Genomic DNA, 18111 nt, shown 5'->3' with positions numbered 1-18111 from the left:
ATCCTCAGCAGCCAGGGTCACTGCTCTCAGGGTCCTTGAAGCTTGGCAGCTCTCTGTACCCAGTGGCGAAGTCCCTCCATTCTTATCTTCAGCCCTTTGATGACTTCTTTGTCTCTGTCTCCTCTGACCCCACACTTTGTTCTGTGACCCTTCAGCTGCACTTTCTTCAAAACGTCAGCTTCCACCATCACCGCTGAGGCTCCTGCCCCATTCCTAAACTCTCTGTTTATACTTTTACCTCCTGCCGTGTTTCCAGCTCCTATCAAAAGACCACTGGAGGAAAGCCTTTGAACAGGCAGACTACTGCAAAACCATGGGACAGTACAGGACATGTCTCTCATTGGGTTAGCAAAGTGAGCTGAGTGTCCTGCTTATCTAGCCAGAAAATGGTGTGTGTGTGGGGGGGGGGCGGGATGGTCTTTATTCTAGTTGTAGGAGATCTGCCTGCAAATGAATGACTGTGTTTACTCCAAATGCAGGCTTTCTGTGATCTGCCCCAGAAATAGCCGGTGTTTTTGACTGGGCTAGGGAGTGGCGGCTAGGTTTGGAATTACTGGGAAAAATGGATGCAGACAGTGGGCTGGCAAGAATACTCATTTAATCCCTTTTAAGAAGACTGGACTTGGCATGTGGCCTAGAACTTATTTTTTTAAATAGCACAGTTTTAGTCCTATATAAGATGCTTGATAATTCTGCTGCAGTGGCTGCACCCACATTGCTCGATGAAGAATACATGCACATCTCAGAAGAAGAAGCAGGGGAGTTCAGTAACTCCACCTGAGGACACAGGTGTGAGTGTATAGTATCTGCTCCTCACTGGCCTACCATCTTGGGAGAAGGATATAGCAAGATGATATATGATGTAAGAGATGACTGATAACTCTGATGGTTTACTGTGCCAGGGGAGAACTGGGATAACTGGCATCCTGATTGTGTCTCTCCCCTGGCTGTGGTGGTCAGCCCTTCTGTAGTATTTATTTATTTATTTATTTATTATTTGTTTATTTATTTAAACTATGAGAGTCCAACCACAGCCTTTTAAGCCTAGTCAGGTCTTGTAGCCCACATTTAAGTTCCTCATCTCCAGCGTGCTGTTCCCTAAGGTGTTGATAAGTTAGGGCTCAATTATTTCAGCTTCAGGTCCACTCCACTATTGTTACAGTAGATAAAGCAGAGTCCGTGTAAATGGTTTTTGTACCAGGTAAGCCCTTGTGAGGTTCTGCGCTGCAAGAGGGCAGGCAACACCTTTTCCTGGGCTTTGTGACATACCTGGAGAAAAGAGGCAGCTGAGGTTCATCATGGACTCCTGTAGGTAGGACCACAACACTGGAGCTGGAGAGTCAGAAAACCTGGTTCTTATTGCAGTCCCGGTCACGTGTGTCTAGCATTGTAAAGAGTGTATTCTAAAGAGTGTATTCTAAAGAGTGTATTCTAAAGAGTGTGTTCTAAAGAGTGTGTTCTAAAGAGTGTATTCTAAAGAGAGTGTGTTCTAAAGAGTGTATTCTAAAGGAAACGGAAGAAACCTGTTGTTCAAAATGTGTGTGTGTGTTTTTTTTTTCTAAATTAATGAGAGGTCAGATGTGAAGAAATGTCCATGTATACCCGTGTGAAGAAAATTTAATCTTATAAACTTTTGGGGGTGGCATAATGAGTCATATAACTTACAAATGTCATTAAGATTTACAATGATTTCTTGTCTTATCACCTCTTGTATACAGCAATTTTTCCTCAGCCCGTGTCTATAACTTCACATAGAGGCAATCCACTCTTCTTAGCAATAATTTAAGCACACTATTTACTAAAAAAAATTATATATATATTATATATAATATATATATATATATATATATATATTTGATATAAAATATCAAATAATGATAGTAGTTTATTCAACCTCTTTTAATATACAGCACTATTATAGAGAATAATGTCCAAACTTCTTTTTTTCACATTTGTGAGTCCTTTTCAAGTAATATCTGTCTATATCACCTCCAGTGTCCAACATTTCAGCTGAAAGGCGTCAAAATGAACTGTTACAGCTTATTTCCCTTTGGAATACATCTTCTCTTTCAAATACCAACTTTTTGAAAGAATGTTCAGTAGATAAATATCTTTCCATTGACAAAATACAGGGAATATGAAAGATGTACAGAGATAGAAACATCACTTTATATTCTTTCATTTCTTCTTTTCCCATCGATGTAATGTTTTCAGAGATCGCAACTTCTCCGATGGGATCCATGTGTTTAAATGTCAAGGTCAGAGGAAGAGCAAGCCAAGCATTTGAATTCAGAACTGGCACTAAGAGAGACATTGCTTCATGTCTTGTGAAGAGAAATCTGTGTCCTCTCTGGGGGATTCTGAAATAGCTACTCCTGGGACTCAGGCAATGTGCATAGAATAAAGACTGTGTTTTACGTGGCTGAGGATAACAGGGAGGGGGGTTAATCTTTACATGCCACAGAACCATGTCTGGAGCTACCCTACTGAGCCCTGATTACTTCAGCCTCTGTGCATGAGACCTTCTTTGAGACAAAGCCTTAAATGGCACCCTGCTCTTGACAATGGTGAAGATTTTGTTCTGGTTCCCTGGAAATGGCCACCACAAGTAACCAACATTACTGTACCAACTGCAGAGGAAACAGGTGCTGTTTCAGAGGGTCAGGAGGTCAGAAGTGGCTGTCATTTGTCTGCTGACCTTAGAGGTTGCTTTCCTACAGGGAGGTGAGATGGACTTTCAATGTGGAGCCAGTATTTTGCAGAACACATTCTAATTAACTTGGTTTCTGGTATCCCGAGGTACACTGATAGCAAGGGTTCACTAGAAGATTCAAATAATAGATGATGATGCCAAGGGATCAACAAAGCAAGAGAGGTCTTCAAATCTCAAGCCTGGATGAGCACACACTCTCTCTAACCCAAGAATGGGACCTGTCTCAGAATTCAGCATAGAGTGGGAAGGCTGACTAAAACGAAGTGAACGTGGAAGAAAACTGGGACTTCAACCGATCACCAGCCAGAGCTACTCACTTGAAAATCAGGATCAAGAAGATCCAGCTGAAGTAAGTTAAGCCACGATCTGAATTCATGTCTTCTTAATTCACTTCAGTATGTGTGTGTACTGAACCCCAGGCCCTCTCTTAATTCCGCATTACAGTGTTTACTACCTGAGGCCATAGTAAAAGGAATCCTTCATTGCCCTCAACCTGGTTCTCTGAACCCAATAGTGAACCTGGAGCTTGTGTCTGTGCCTTTGGTTGATTTTAATATGACAGGAGGGTCTAAAAGTCTCTCTTATTCATTTTATTTATTTATTTTAATGGCCCAAATTCAACTCTGCTAAGCAAATCAATTCAGCACTGAGGCTGAAATTTACAATATGCTCACCAATACTACAGCTCAACAGGGTGCATTAAGGGGCTAGTTAAACACCAAATGCTGTATAAATCTCGGCCTTATAGGTGTGCTGAAAACATAAATAGCTTCCAAAGAGCTTCGATCAATACCAAGATATATGTGAAGGCCCAGAGTGTGCAAATAATTTAAATTTTAAATTAGCCCCTGCTTAGTAATCCCCCACCCTTTTAACATTCTGGGTTCTGCAGTTCCTGTTAATGGCACTAAGTTTCCAGTATCAATACTTGAATTCCTGTTCAGATTTCAAAACTAGAACTGAGGTAGCATCAAGGTCCATGGGTTGATTGAGATCAAAAGACAGAAATAAGAAGGAAAGCCTGAAGAAAATATGACAGGGAAAGGGATAAGGATTGGAGATTTGGGGCATTTGAGAATATATGAGGTGGGATAAAGGGTAGGTGGCAAGCAGGCATTGAGGAAATATGGAAGACAGATCATTTGGAAAATGTAGTATCATGAACAGTGCTACTGCCTTTTCATGGACCTAGTATTGCTGCAACATTGGAGATTTAGTCCATGAACCCCATCAGCTGATGCTTATGTCTGGATGTACTCCATGAAACAGACTGCCTGGAAGCCTTGAGCCCAAATGATCAGGTCTGAGGCTAGCCTTTCAGTGAGCTAAGGAATTATGAAGAAGTGATGGTAATAGGGCTTACAGTGGACTTTCTTCTTTGGGATGTCACAGTCTAACTCACGGAATGAGGAGGGTTTCTGACTCACATTGAGCCTGGATTATAATTATAAGTTATTCTTCCCAACATCATCTAAACCATTTCCTTTCCTTATTCATGTGCTAGGCAGCATTCTACCACTGTGACAGAACACCCGAGAACATAACATAAAAGGGAAGCGTTTATTCAGAGGCTTTTGCTCATGGCTTCCCAACTCCGATGCTTTGGGCCTGGAGCGAGGGAAAACACCATGGTGGTGGGAGTGTGTGGTGAGGCTACTCACCTTATGTGCGCTAAGAACTAGACTGAGAGAAAGGAGCTAGGAACAAAAGAGATAATTTAAAGTTAGATCCTTTGTGACATTCTTCCTCAAATTAGACCCACCACCAATAGTCTATCCAGCTATGAACTCATCAATGGATTAATCAGATCCCATCACAACTCACTCACCTCTCAATAGCATATTCATCTCAGGACCAAGTCTTCACTATATGAGTCTTTGGGGACCTTTTATTATCTCAACTGTAAGTGACCATATAGAATCAAGACGGGGGCAGGGTTGTTACTCAGTTGCCATCATAGAATTCTACTGTTTTCCTAGCTTTTATTTAGAACCATTATTTATGGTTGAAAGCAGTGAGTGGGAACAAGAAAGCAAATAAGGTGATATTATCAAAAATCTGAGGGCAGTTCACTTATTCCTAGGAAACTTTTCAAATAAAAGTTCTGTCATTTCCAACAAAACATCTTTGTCTGCATTCATTCAGCAGAGTGATAGCTATATACCAGATACTGTTGTATGTGCTTAGTGACAAAGAGAAAAACCTTTAATGATGTCAGAGAGATGAAACTGTAACCATGTCTTACCTATAAAACTAAAATAGCCCTGCATTCCAAGGTTATTTACTAGGAAATCAGGAGAAAACATGATGTAGCTTTCCAAACTTTGGACAGTGGCATTGAGCATCTTCTTGGAGAGACACCATAGAAGTGGAAGTATAAAGAAAAAGAAGGCAGGGGGACAGTGGTATAGAGTATACCTGACACAGGAGTTTGAAGATGCAACTGGGAGCTACAGGAGCGAGAAGCTAGAAAAAATGGGTCTTGGAGTTCTTCCCATATCATCTTTATCAACTCCCTCTTTCTCAGGTTGATTGGAATTATTCCTCCACTCTCCCCATGGCTTTTTTTGTTGGCTCTTCTCCCTCAATAGCTTAGGACTGTTGATATAATTATCATCATGTATTTTCTAAGGAGATCAAGTGATACTCTGAGATACACACTAAGAAGACATGGAAACAGAATAAGGTGGTTTGTCTCCATTGCTCTAATCCAGCTCCATCCTTCCCACACTTGCATCACTGGACACATGTCTGGGTCCATGATCACCTTTGCTTCTGTCTCATGAATTCCATACGTGGGTAGGTACCACAGTCATCCAATGTTACAGATGAGCAAACCGAGGCTCCTCTATCTTTGCATGGCTAGAGTAGCCAATACATTATTCAAACCCAGTGGCACCAGAGCAATATCATTGTCTCTAATGTCTAGTATCTCTGCTTGTTAGATGATGATGAAGAGAAAGATGATTAATTAAATTTTTTCTTTGGGTAGGCACAGAAGTGCAGGTGTAAATAGATAAGTGAAGCCCTTGGATAGCACACTCAGCCATGGCTGCCTTGAGTGTCTGTATGCTGTGCACCAGGAACCTTCTGAAGCCTTCAAGCTGTCAGCACAGATTCCACCAGGGAATGAGCAATACCCTGAGCTTCCTCAGGCCCCTCTGAAACCAAGCCAAGGAGAAGCCATGGAACAATATTCAGACAGTTCTTGGAGCCTCTGGCTCTGGGCATGGTGCCCTCACTTGTGGAGATGGAAACAGTGAAGCCTGTCTAACTGGAAGATGCCTCATTGTTCTTGACACCTTGGACTTAAAACCCGCCATCCCTGTCACTTCACATTGCTAGGCAGGACAATGTGGGGAGAGAGGAGGAGAGAGAAAAAGGAGGAGGACCTTTCTCATGCAGAAGGCTGGGAAGGAGGCTATTGAGAATGATGCCTTGTGATACAGGTTCCAATATGGGGACCGGTGCACCTCTTCTGTAAGAGAACCCTAAATGGGAATGTCACTTTTCTCAGTTATCGTCCAAGGCATGAGATACTATGACATTAAAATGTTTCCTTCTACTTTTAATTCTTTCAACCCTTCAGATTATATCAAGTGAGATAATTTCAATTAGTTTTAGCATCTCTAACACAGATAATGATGCTACCTTCCCAAGCAAGAGCTAAATCTGCTGGGCCAGGGTGCCAGATCAAGTCCAGTAAAGATGTCTAGTTTTCACTGTACTTTTCCTTTTTAGAGTTACCTGTTTGTAGAGGGAAGTGTCCTTCAATCTCCCAAGCAATGGTGGAGGTTTTTACTTAAATTGATTCACAAAGTTTCTATAAACATTAAATAAAACACAAGACATGCTCTTGCTGACATTCCAAAAACCCAGAGGAAAGACAGAGAGGGCTGCAAGCAGGGAACCTGAGGCTTGGAAGATAAGCCTTGGCAGCCTTGCTCTGAGGACTTCAGGGGAATTCTGGAAGGTTCTAGAAGCCAATCTTGAGGTAGCTGCACAGAGACTTGGCTCCTGCAGCCTGCAAGGGGCCCCCTGAGCCCCTGCATTCTCAGAGCAAACATCAGTCTCTCTGCTCTTTGTCCTTAATGACCACAACCATGGGGGAGCAGCTTTTACTCCCAAGGAGGCTGTCTGTATCCAGTCCATGAGGAGAGACCTAAATTGGCATTCCACATAGTAATAAAAAAATTCCCAGCAATTATTAAAAGATTCTTATCTCTTGCTCCCTAGGTGGATAATGAGTTCCTTCTCTGCTGGACTGAGACAGGCTGTCTCTGCTCACACTTAATGAAACCGGACCAAGTTTGCAAATGAGCCTGCCCTGCCTCTCCCCTTAACCTCTGCTTGTCGAGCTGTACATCAAAACTCTGGCTTCTGTCTTTTCTTATTAACAGCCCGTAATCTTACCAGGGACCTTGCCTTGGCACTTCCTCTTTATTTGTGCAGATCTGGCTTTTTCTGGACATAACAATTGGGGGTTTTAGCTTCTCGATCTATAGTTAGGACAGCTAGGTGACCCTGATTAGAGAACAATGTGTGTGGGGGGGTGGGCAGGCAAGTTTTATCATGTGTTTTTCTGTTAAGGCATTAATTCATTATCACTTTTTTTTTCCATAGGACCCAATGATCCCAGACATTGTTTAGCAATGGTTTTAACAGCTGTCCTCTCTATCTGGGTTGTCATCATGAATTCACTCTTTTGGACATTCTCGGACTTTCCCTTATTTTAATATCATCTCAATAAAAAAAATGAAATAGGAATGGCTCTTTTCAAGGGGGGTGTTTAACAGCTTTTCCTGAAAGACTTACCCATGCTCCCTGCCCTGGAAGACAAAGAGAGATGTAAGTGTGTGTTTGGCAGGTAGTTCGAGGGTGTAGGTTGACATGCCTGGCATCCTGAGTGTATAGGCTATTATTTTCACATCAAATGACTACTGCTCTCAGAATATTCTGGATCTGTGAAGTATGACTGCCTTTGTAGGTTTCAGGTAGATTATTGTTGGAACATAACCATCCACTTCAAGGGTGCTTGCTTCATTCAGACACTTCCACTTATCCGTTATAATGTTGTATAACAAAGCTTCCCCAGAACATGGCAGCTTAACAAACTATAGCACATATGCCCGTGCACACGCGCACATGCACACACACACACACACACACACACACACACACACACACACACACACACACACTAACTTCCTGATTGTTATGGCTGGGAAACCAAGCAGGATTCTTTTTCCATTATTTTGCCCCTTATGACACAGCTGGCATTTCAGGAAGGGTATTTACCTGGTGGCAAGCTTGATCTGCATGTCCTAAGTGGCTTTGCTGGCATGCCTAGCACTTTGGAGAGGAAGTGATATCTTGGAAGGCTCTCCTTGCCTGGGCTCCTGTGTGTGTGTGTGTTCTCACTTGGGGTCTCCAGCAGGCCTGGACCTTTCCTATGACTGCTCAGGTTCCCAGGGATATTTCTAGAAGCAGGAAGCAGAAGCTGATGGCCTCTTACAGATTCTGTGTCTGATGCACATGGAGTCTCCCTCAATGCCCACCCCCAGTGACTTTCCATTCCCACCTGGCTGACACACAGAAGGAGGCTCTTCAGTCAGTTTTATATCTAAATGTGTGGAAAAGTAACTGGGAAACTGGAAACAAAAGAAAATATCCTGGAATCTCCTAAACTAGATCCTGATTTAAAAGCACAGGCTTGGGAGACAGGAATCTGTGTGTCCTGGCTCATTCTGAGGGATTGCAATGTGAGCTGAGTTTGTTAACTACCGGTCTGGGTCCTCCTACAGTCATTTTATTAACTTCCTGAAGTGCTGGGTCCTCCTTTCAAAAGGACTAGGCAATTAGCCCTCGCAGCTGGTAAAACCAGCTTGCTTATTGAGGAGGGAGAGCCCCAGGGAGTGTTTTCTATAGTTAGGGCCTGACCAGTGACCTTACCTAGCTGCCCTAGAGATGCCATTGGTTACCAGGGCAACCTAGCCAGCAAAGGTTAGTGGCTGAGAGAAAACACGCCTTAACTGTTGGGAGTCCGGGTTTAGACAACTCTAAGAGCAGGCTATATTGAATTCGTCACCTGTGAACAAGCTCATCATTCCTATTCTAAAAGTCCATGGCTTCTGATGACTCCTTGCACCTTCAAATAAAGTTGGAGATCATTTGCTATCCCCAAAGTTTACACCATCACTGCTTTTATTCATCTAACACTGGTTAGGAGAGAAATTCTAGGTTTAAAGCCATCAAATGGAATCTTGGCCCTAGTAGTAGTACTTGAGTTTATTGTAATATAGTGAGTGACACTTTCACCACCTCAACTTCTTCACTATGCAAAATTGTGGTGATATACAGTCAAGGCATATCTCATTTGAGGAATAAAGTATAAAGAGTACTTACAAAGTCTTCAGTACAGTGTCTGTAGCATGGGGCACTAAGGAATTAGTTCTGACTTTAGTACTTTTTTGTTTTATTTGGGTAACACTTAACATGCAATCTACCCTCAACATATTTCGAGTGTGCCATACAATATTGTTATCTGTGTGTAGTGTATAGCAGGTGCCCAGAGCTTATTTATCTGCCGAAATTGAAACTCCATACCATCCACTTTCCTAGGCCCTTGGTGATCACTATTCTATGCCCTGCTCCTCTGGGCACATTTGTTTTAGATACCTCACACTAAATAGACGCTTGAGATAGCTGCTGTTCCATGACTGGCTTATTTCACTTTGCGTAATGTCCTCAAGGCATAATGTCCTGATGACTCACAGTGCAGGATTTCCCTTTTGAAATGTTGGGCCAAATATCAAGCTGTAAACAGTTATGTGTCCTCACTGAGAAATGCCTACTAATCTGATGCTTTCCTTGCATGATGTCACAACATTAAACACTATGTGTAATTGCATGTGTTGCACTGTTATTAGACAGGAACACCGTGGATATATTTCTATCAAAGTCTCCACCAATAATTGAGCAATGCGTTAAGCCATCAGAGCTACCATGGGTTAGCAATGACAATGATAAAGTATCATCTATTCTTACCTGAATTTTCTTAGGTGTAGATTGGCCCTTTACAGAGTGTGTAATGTCATAGTGCTTGTATTTTATGTCACTATCCCTAAAAGACACATCCCTAACATTTTAAATCCCCAGAGATTAAAATTCCTCTAAAAATCTTAAAATCTATAAAAAATCTCAATCTTGATAGATTAAAATTTCAAATGCTGAAATTCTAAGAACCCAAATCACCCAAAAGGTAGTCTTCCCTTTACATAGGCTGTAAAGGAGGAAGCAAAAGCTAAATTCTGGGGAGCAGATGGGCCCTGTGATATGAGAATAACAAAAAGTGCCATTAAAAACTTGTCATGTGACTTCACTGGCATTCTTTCCAGCTGATGGGATTCCCAGAACTTTAAATAAATTAAAGATGCATTTGCCACGGAAGATCCTGGCTGGTATGAAACTAGCTATGTACATGCAGGGTGAGAAGAGCCTTCTGCAGCACTGTTGCTTCGGATTCGCCCGTATCTTTTCTCACAAACCTCTCATCCACTCACGAACACATATGGAATGCTTCTCTGCACATCCAGGGCAACACAGAAACATGACATATGTGTTGGGAAAACAATAGGGAATGATCATTCCACATATATCAAATCATAGCAAATTTTCAAAAAGAACAATGTCACATAGGAAACAAATATGAGTGTATTCTCTAAGGAGAATCAATGGTCTGAAAGACAGAAAAATAAAAATCAGAAAAGCGACTCTCCATCAAAATGAAAACCTTCACAATATAGCGCATGCTTGTGGAGTTAGCCGACTCCTACAGACTGCCATGGCATTTTCCCATCATCCATCCCTGTAATGCACTTTTTATACACCAATTTTTCTTTTTAGTTGTTTCTATTTGTTTTTCTGTACTAGTTTTTGCTTGTATTATTTTAATCCAATGGGATACATTTTTTCCAATTCATTATGCTACATATTTCATCTTCATAGAATTTCCAAAGAGGTATAGGTTGTGAAGAGACTTTCAGAGAGTTCTAATTCATTTTATGCATCCTTTTTCAAAGCTGATTCCATGGAAGTCCATCACCACATAGGTGACTGTGTGTAAATATTAGGCTTATGCATAAGATTGTGGAAACCTCCCCTAATCAATAAAGAGGTGTCTCCTGGTGTCTGTGCAGTAGGAAAGATAAAATAACTTGTTATCTTAGCTCTTTGGATGGTTGCATATGCGGTAACCTGTCATAGTTTTTTGTTTTTGTTTTTATTTTTGTTTTTTTGTTGTTGTTGTTTATCGAGACAGGGTTTCTCTGTGTAGCTTTGGAGCCTATCCTGGCACTTGCTCTGGAGACCAGGCTGGCCTCAAACTCACAGAGATCCGCCTGCCTCTGCCTCCCGGGTGCTGGGATTAAAGGCGTGCGCCACCAACGCCGGGCCCTGTCACAGTTTTTAATTGATTTCATCCAAAGACATAGACTTTGTTATACTCATTCAGATGATTGCAACTACAAAGTGTAGTTTGCACAATCCCAATCATAGTGGCAAGACTTTATGTATTTTACCTTTTCACTAATGTACAGATAAATTTATTTGTTTATCCCTCTGTAATCACACAATTATCAGAAGTGCTTTGAGTGCTAATGCTTATAAAATATGTATTTTACTATTGCCTCTTTTACTGTGAAAGGTACTGGTCAGTTTTCCATTGCTGTAGCAAAACACACAAGATGGGATCATTTGTAAGAAAACAGTGTTTATTTAGTTTCTAATTCTGGAGGCCCAAGAACAGTGGCTGCCCTCTGCTCTGGTGAGTCCTCAGAAGGATGGGGCCACAGAGGCTGCAGTGCAAACAGGAGGTATGACATGGGGAGTCAAGAAGCCTGACTCTTGTTGAACTTAGTTTTCCCTTCTTCTTAGACCCTCGTTCTTGTTTCTAACATGTGGGAAAGAGGAAGACCGTATTAACATCTCTGTGTCTTTTTCCAGATGAAAGTCATGGTGATAAGGATAGGACAATATCCAAGAGCTACTGTGAAGAGTAAGTTAAATAGAAATAAAGACATGTTTGAAAACCTCTCTCAGGAGAGTTAACTTGCTCTGTGAGATCAGCTTTAATCCCTTGCAATGACAGCCTTCCCCAGTGACCTAATTTCCTCTGATTCAACCTATTTCTTCAAGGTTCCACCATCATTCATTTCTCTACTGAGGACCAACCTTCCAACTCATGAATCTTCCTGGAACAGACAATACTGATCTATGAAATGTTTTGCCATGATTTATATTTCTCAAATAAATTATTCTTTAAAAGTGTAAGTTTATAATTGTAAGGAACTTCAGAGCTGGAGAGACAACTCAGTGAGTGACCTGAGTTCCCCAAACTTCCACATGTATACCATGGTACACACGCGCACACACACACACATACACACACACACACACACACACACACACACACACACACAGAGAGAGAGAGAGAGAGAGAGAGAGAGAGAGAGAGAGAGAGAGAGAGAGAGAGAAAGAGAGAGAGTTAGAGAGAAGATTTAAAAATTCTTTCTTTCCCTAGAATTGTATCCTTTTGGATTTAGTCCCATCTGTATTAAAATGTTCACCAGGCAAAGGGACACAAGCCTGGATGGAATTTCTCTTCCATGTTAGCTGCTCATTTCATCCAGGTATAGAGTTCATAATTCATCTGACTATAGAACATACTGCCTTTTGATAACCTGTATACATTCTTAATGCTCTATATAGAAACCTGAATGCTCTGCCAACAGCTCAATGGGGGCATGTATAGACCAAATGAGATTCTCTGGAGATATAGTACCAATATAGAGCTCATAGTGCCCCAAAAAGAGCATGTTGGGACCAATGTAGGACTCATAGAGCATTTATATGCTTCATGGTGCCATATACACACTTCACAGTGCACTTTTCCAGACCACTTTAGTGGCCTCACACAGTCCATTCTTCATTTTTAAGCACCACATAGAGGTAAGTGTTCCATATACGACATACATTGCTTTGTATAGAAGGTATAATTGTGCTGCATTGATTTAATATTGCAGTGTGTAAACCATGTTGCACTGTAGAGTGACAATTGTACGTGTGTAAGAACAGTGCATATTGTTTGGCCATGCTGTCTTGAGAAGTCATTATGCCTTTCAAATACTGGCCAGTGTTAACCTCAAATCACCCTGGAAGAACCTATAGTATAGTTTTCAAGGTCATAGTGTTTATACTAAAATCCATAGAATCCTGTATTGGGGTAATAATGCTGTGCATACATCTCATATTGAACTCACATTGTTCCATACAGAGCTCTTTGTGCATGGTATAGAACTATGCAGAGCTCCCTATGTAGATCTCATGATTAACCATCATAGAGCTCATAATATCTTCTAGAGATCTTACAGTACAATGGCCACAGTACCTTGTCCATAACTCATAGTGTACTGACATTGTCTAGTATTGAGCTCACAATACACCCGCCCATGTGCATTAGTGCATAGTGCACCTTTACAAAACTCACAGTAGTCTGGGCTCAGCTCATATATTTCAGGAAGCCCTGGTAGCACTCACAGTGCACTTAGTAGAGACTTAGTAAAATCCATTACATAGCTCTCAGTGCACTTTTATATGGCTCATAATGCCCCTATATAGATACATCATGATGAGCTAGATGGGTTCACCCAACCCTACACTGAACTCATTTTGCCCTTTACAGGGACCATAGTGTCATTCATTAAAGCTCTCAGAGAACCCATATATGTTCTGTAGAGCCTAGTATAGTTCTCACACTGTAATATAAGAGCTCCTACTATACCTTTCTTGAGGTTCTGGTCAATGGTTTACAGCTCATCATGAAATTTCTAGAAACTATAGTAGCCAGTATAAAACCCTATGCTCTGCCAGAACTTTCATTTCCTTCTATAGATATGATATTGTCCTAAGTGGCCTCATATTGACATGTAGAAAAAAAACTCTTAGTGCAACATTTGAAGCTTGTAGGTAGAGCTGGGCATGGCGGTGTGATATGCCTTTAATTCCAGCACTTGGGAGGTAGAATCAGGTGAATCTCTGTGAGTTTGAAGCCGTTCCAGTCTACATAGCAAGCTGCAAGACAGACAAACTACATAGAGAGACTCTGACTCACAACAAAACAAAACAGCTTATAGGCCATACTTGTGGGTCATATTGCACTGTGTAGAAATCAGAATTCCATGTGTGCAGGTTACATATTGCTTACAGAGCTTATACTGCACAATCAGAGTTTATAATGCAGGTGTGTAGTTCATAATGACTTATATAGATTTAAGAATACCATATGTAGAGCTCAGGTGACCTGTGTACATCTCATTGTGAATGTATACTGATCATATATAGCCTCACACGTAGACTTCACAGTGCTATAGATAGGGCTCATACTATTTGTATAGAATACATTTCATACTTTACCTCTATTGAAGTCATTGTGCTCTGCATTGAATTCATACTTCACCTGTTTCTTAGCAGAGACCATAGTGACAATAATAGAATTATATTCAAGAGTTACTCTAACAAGAAAATTAAGTCAAAATTGTGGAAGTGTAGCACCTCTGTGTGTTTGTTCAGCTGGTGGAGAAAGGAATAGAAGAATGGTCCAAAAGCAAACACTCCTTTGCAGCCAGAACTCATTGTTCAGCATGAGTTTTGATACATACAAGAAAGGATATGACACACAAGACATTCTCCAGGGTGGTGGTGTTGATATGGTTGGTTCTAAGAATAGTTTATAATTTAAAAGCAGAGGTGATATGAAACTAAGAAGTACCAAATCACAGTTCCAATTTTCATATGATAGAGGAATATTTTCTTTTAAAAAGTCTTGTCTAACCATGAGGGTGGGAGTTCAAGATTCCTGTCCCACTGGAACTGAATGTTTGTTTCAATGTAGGAAGTAATAAATTGTCCATTTAAATCTTTATTGTTTTCATTTTTAAGAATTGTTGATTTCCCAATCATGATACTAATTTTTTAAACAGCCTTAGATTAAAAAACAAAACTTCTAGTAAACACTTGGATAATTAGATAGCTATGCACATGTGTTCACACACATGCATACATGTGAAATCTCAAAATAAAGAAACAGAAGCAAGGAATCATAATTCTAAGATCACCAGATATTCAAATACCCCACACCATACATGAATGGTCCTGTCTCCTAGCTCAGTATTACTCAGAAATACTTGGTATTAATTTTGGAAAAGAGAAATGTAGAGACAGACACATAGAAAGAAAGGCAGAGATCTGCAAGCCACAAACCCCAAAGATTGTCAGCAAATATCACACATTAGCAGAGAGGCACAAGCCTGATTCATTATTACAGTCTACAAAAGGATCCAATTGTGCTGAAACCGTAGCTTGGCCGTCTGCCTCTGGTACTCCTGTTTGTTTGTATTGTTTTAAAACCACCAATTTTGTGCCACCTTGTGATGAGAGTCCTCGTGAAGAAATAGACTTGCAGTTACCTGCTTAATAACAGGTGTTATTAAGAGAATAGTGATAATCACAGCAAGCACTCCAGGCTCAACTGTAACCATAGCCATGTTAGGACTCCCTCCGGGAATTATTTTGTTTTGTGCTCCCAAGACTCCCATGAGTTAGTGGAAGTTATTATTCCCACTTCATAGGTAGGGAAACTGAGGCTTAAAGATCATTTTCAGGGTCATCCATATGGGAAGAAATTTGGCAAATTTTGGACCTCAGCCACCTTAATTCCAAAGCCACTTGGCATCTCTGGAGGTTCTCAGGCAGAGAAAGTTCATGGGAGTCACTCCAAGGGTCACTCACTTTCCATTAGCCTCTGGAAATGAGAAGTGGTGAGAGATCTGAAAAGTGTGATGCTGACAACGCAGGGGTTAAGTGGGAGCGAACGGTCCCTGGGGCTGAGTCATCTGTTGGTTCTGCAGTGTTCCATCTCAGCGCCCCTGAGTCCAGGCTGTTGCTCTGTCATCACTGGCCTATTTTCTTGTAAGATATCTTAGTCATAAACTCAGTAAGTCCTTTCTCCATCAGGAAACCCAGGCAAGTGAATGGAAAACACCCCAAACCAGTTTTGCAGCCTGGCTTCCTCATGTTATAAGCCAGAAGATTGGGACAGGACTGAGTTCAGAGGTTAATTGAAGTCAGAAGTTCAGAAACTTTTGAATTGTTCACTTAATTATGTGCCATTCCTCCCTCATCCTCCCCTTTTTATCTGTACACCTGAGCAATGGCTGGTGAGAAAACAGTTCCTTCACACAGATGTCTCTCTTAATGCACCCCCACCCCCAAGGAAAAGAATTAACAGTGTCTGTCTATCACTGCGATCATCCCCAAAATACTAATTCACATTGTCTGGGCAGGATCTGGTTGTGAGAAGAGGCTTCTGACACAAGCCCAGAGCCCGGCTGTGCCCTGCAGTGGAATGAACAGAGGGGTATCTGGAAGCATCCATGGGCATTTTATTCCCAAAGTATATACAAGGGTATAGTAGCAGGGCTAGTTGATGAATTTTCCTCTTTGGTCTCAAGGTAACTTGGGGAAAGTTTTGGGTCTTCCTTTGACTCATACAGACAGGCTTATGGCTATTATGCAAATTAAATTAAGCCCTGCCTCAAAAGAACCTACTACATTACTAGAGGGCATAGTGATTCTGGAAGAAAGGTTAGACCCTTGGGGATGGTAGTCTGTTGAGAACCCAAGGCTCTTACATGCTTCTCCATATCCTCTGTACAGACAAAGGCACAGAATGGCAATATGTCCTGACTGGTTCCTTCTGCTAATTTCCCTGTCTCCTCGTACAGCTTTCCACATGCTGCCAGGCCTCAGTGTGAATTATTGACTTGGAATTCACTCTTCATAGAAAGATGGGTCCCATGTGAGACAGCTCCCAGTTTCCAGAATTCACTGCAGGGCCCTTTCATTCTCATTTACTAGGTGGGCTCCCACTAGCCTGAGGGAGCTAATATGTTTCACAGTGGATTGCATCTGTCCAGATGTTCCTCTGTGTGGGCTCCTTAAAGCAATGTGGGAGGCAAGGAACACCCTGGAGTACATGGGGTTTCAGCCAAGAGTACTGGTGTTACTCTGTCCTGGTCTACACCACCCTCTGTCACTGTCGCTGTTCTTAGGGAGCAACACTGCATTCCAGACTGAAAGCTTAGAGGCAGAGGTCCACATGGCACTTTAGGTATTTCTTCTTTTTATTAGGCACACTCAAAAGATTGTTCCTACTGACAACACAGACTACATTGTCAGAGATGTCTTTCAAGAAAGGAGCCCAATTATAGGCTATTACTAAATGGCATAATAGCTACTCTGCCCGGTGACATGGAAGGAGTAATGAGTAATGGCAAGGGTACCACATATTTTGTTTGCCTGAGTCTGTTCTTCCAGCAGTCCATTCAAGTGTATGCAATAGCTAATCAGCATTCTTCCCTTTACCCAGCTTAAATCTGAAGGCATTTAAGCATCTTTGTTATAACTCAAAATACAAAGCAGTGCCTCCAAAAGTTCAATAGACAGGACTTTTTCACAGGCACTATGGGAGGCACCATCATTCACAAATCAGAAGTGGGAGAGGGGACGGCTAGTTCTACCTATCTACCATTAGTCAGCCACTCACTCGAATAAGAACAACTGAGACCTAGTGAAAAGAAAATAACCAAGATTTCATGATCAGTTATTCTTAGAAAATGCCAGATCTACTGTGCCTTGCTCTTATTCGATTGAAGAATGTGAGTCTTGAAACCCAACTCATAGTCTTTGATGCTGACTAGAGATCAAGCTTGGAAGGAGCTGCTAGGAGGTCAAACCACCCTGACTGGATTCCAGGAACCAGTGTCTCATCAGAGAGGTGAGGTTTAGGTATCGTGGCTTCCCAGACCACACATCAATCTAGAGATACCTAATGTAGACTGACTTCAAGGATAAAGAGAGGTGTCATGACACCACAGCAGTGGTATGCAGAGTAGGAACAGCTAGAAGGCCCCTGTGGACAGTATGCTATTACATCATCCTGATGCTAGCCTCCCCACAGGCCTCTCCATAGTAACCGCCACACAGCTTCTGGTGTGAGAATCTAGTATGAGGGCTGAATCAATGGATGCTTAGAGAGAAGTTATGAGGTGCTCAGAGTCACTTGGCCAAGAAATGGTCAAGCCAGTTACCACATCCAGAGTGCCAAAGTCTTAAACTCCCTGCCATCACATTTCTAAGGTGTGTCTAGCCCAGGCCAGCTGAACTGAGTTTCTACTTCACACATCTGAGGTTCCAATCAAACTCCTATCAATCCTCCCGTGGTTGTGTTTTGTTCTTGAAAACTTGGGCATCACAGGCTATGTGTCAATTTGTCATTTTGT

General features: G+C 41.6%; 1 non-coding gene across 1 annotated transcript; it reads left to right on the top strand.

Annotated features, from left to right (window-relative positions):
- The first annotated feature begins 14318 nt into the window (after positions 1-14318).
- Positions 14319-14443, top strand: LOC113836436. Its single transcript, XR_003486641.1, has one exon. It is a non-coding gene; the product is annotated as a small nucleolar RNA SNORA40 (small nucleolar RNA).
- Positions 14444-18111: the final 3668 nt, after the last annotated feature.

This window comes from Cricetulus griseus, chromosome 6 (assembly GCF_003668045.3).
Source record: "Cricetulus griseus strain 17A/GY chromosome 6, alternate assembly CriGri-PICRH-1.0, whole genome shotgun sequence".
NCBI lineage: Eukaryota > Metazoa > Chordata > Mammalia > Rodentia > Cricetidae > Cricetulus > Cricetulus griseus.
The sequence above is the reverse complement of the archived record's forward strand: the minus strand, read 5'-3'. Positions and strand labels throughout refer to the sequence as shown.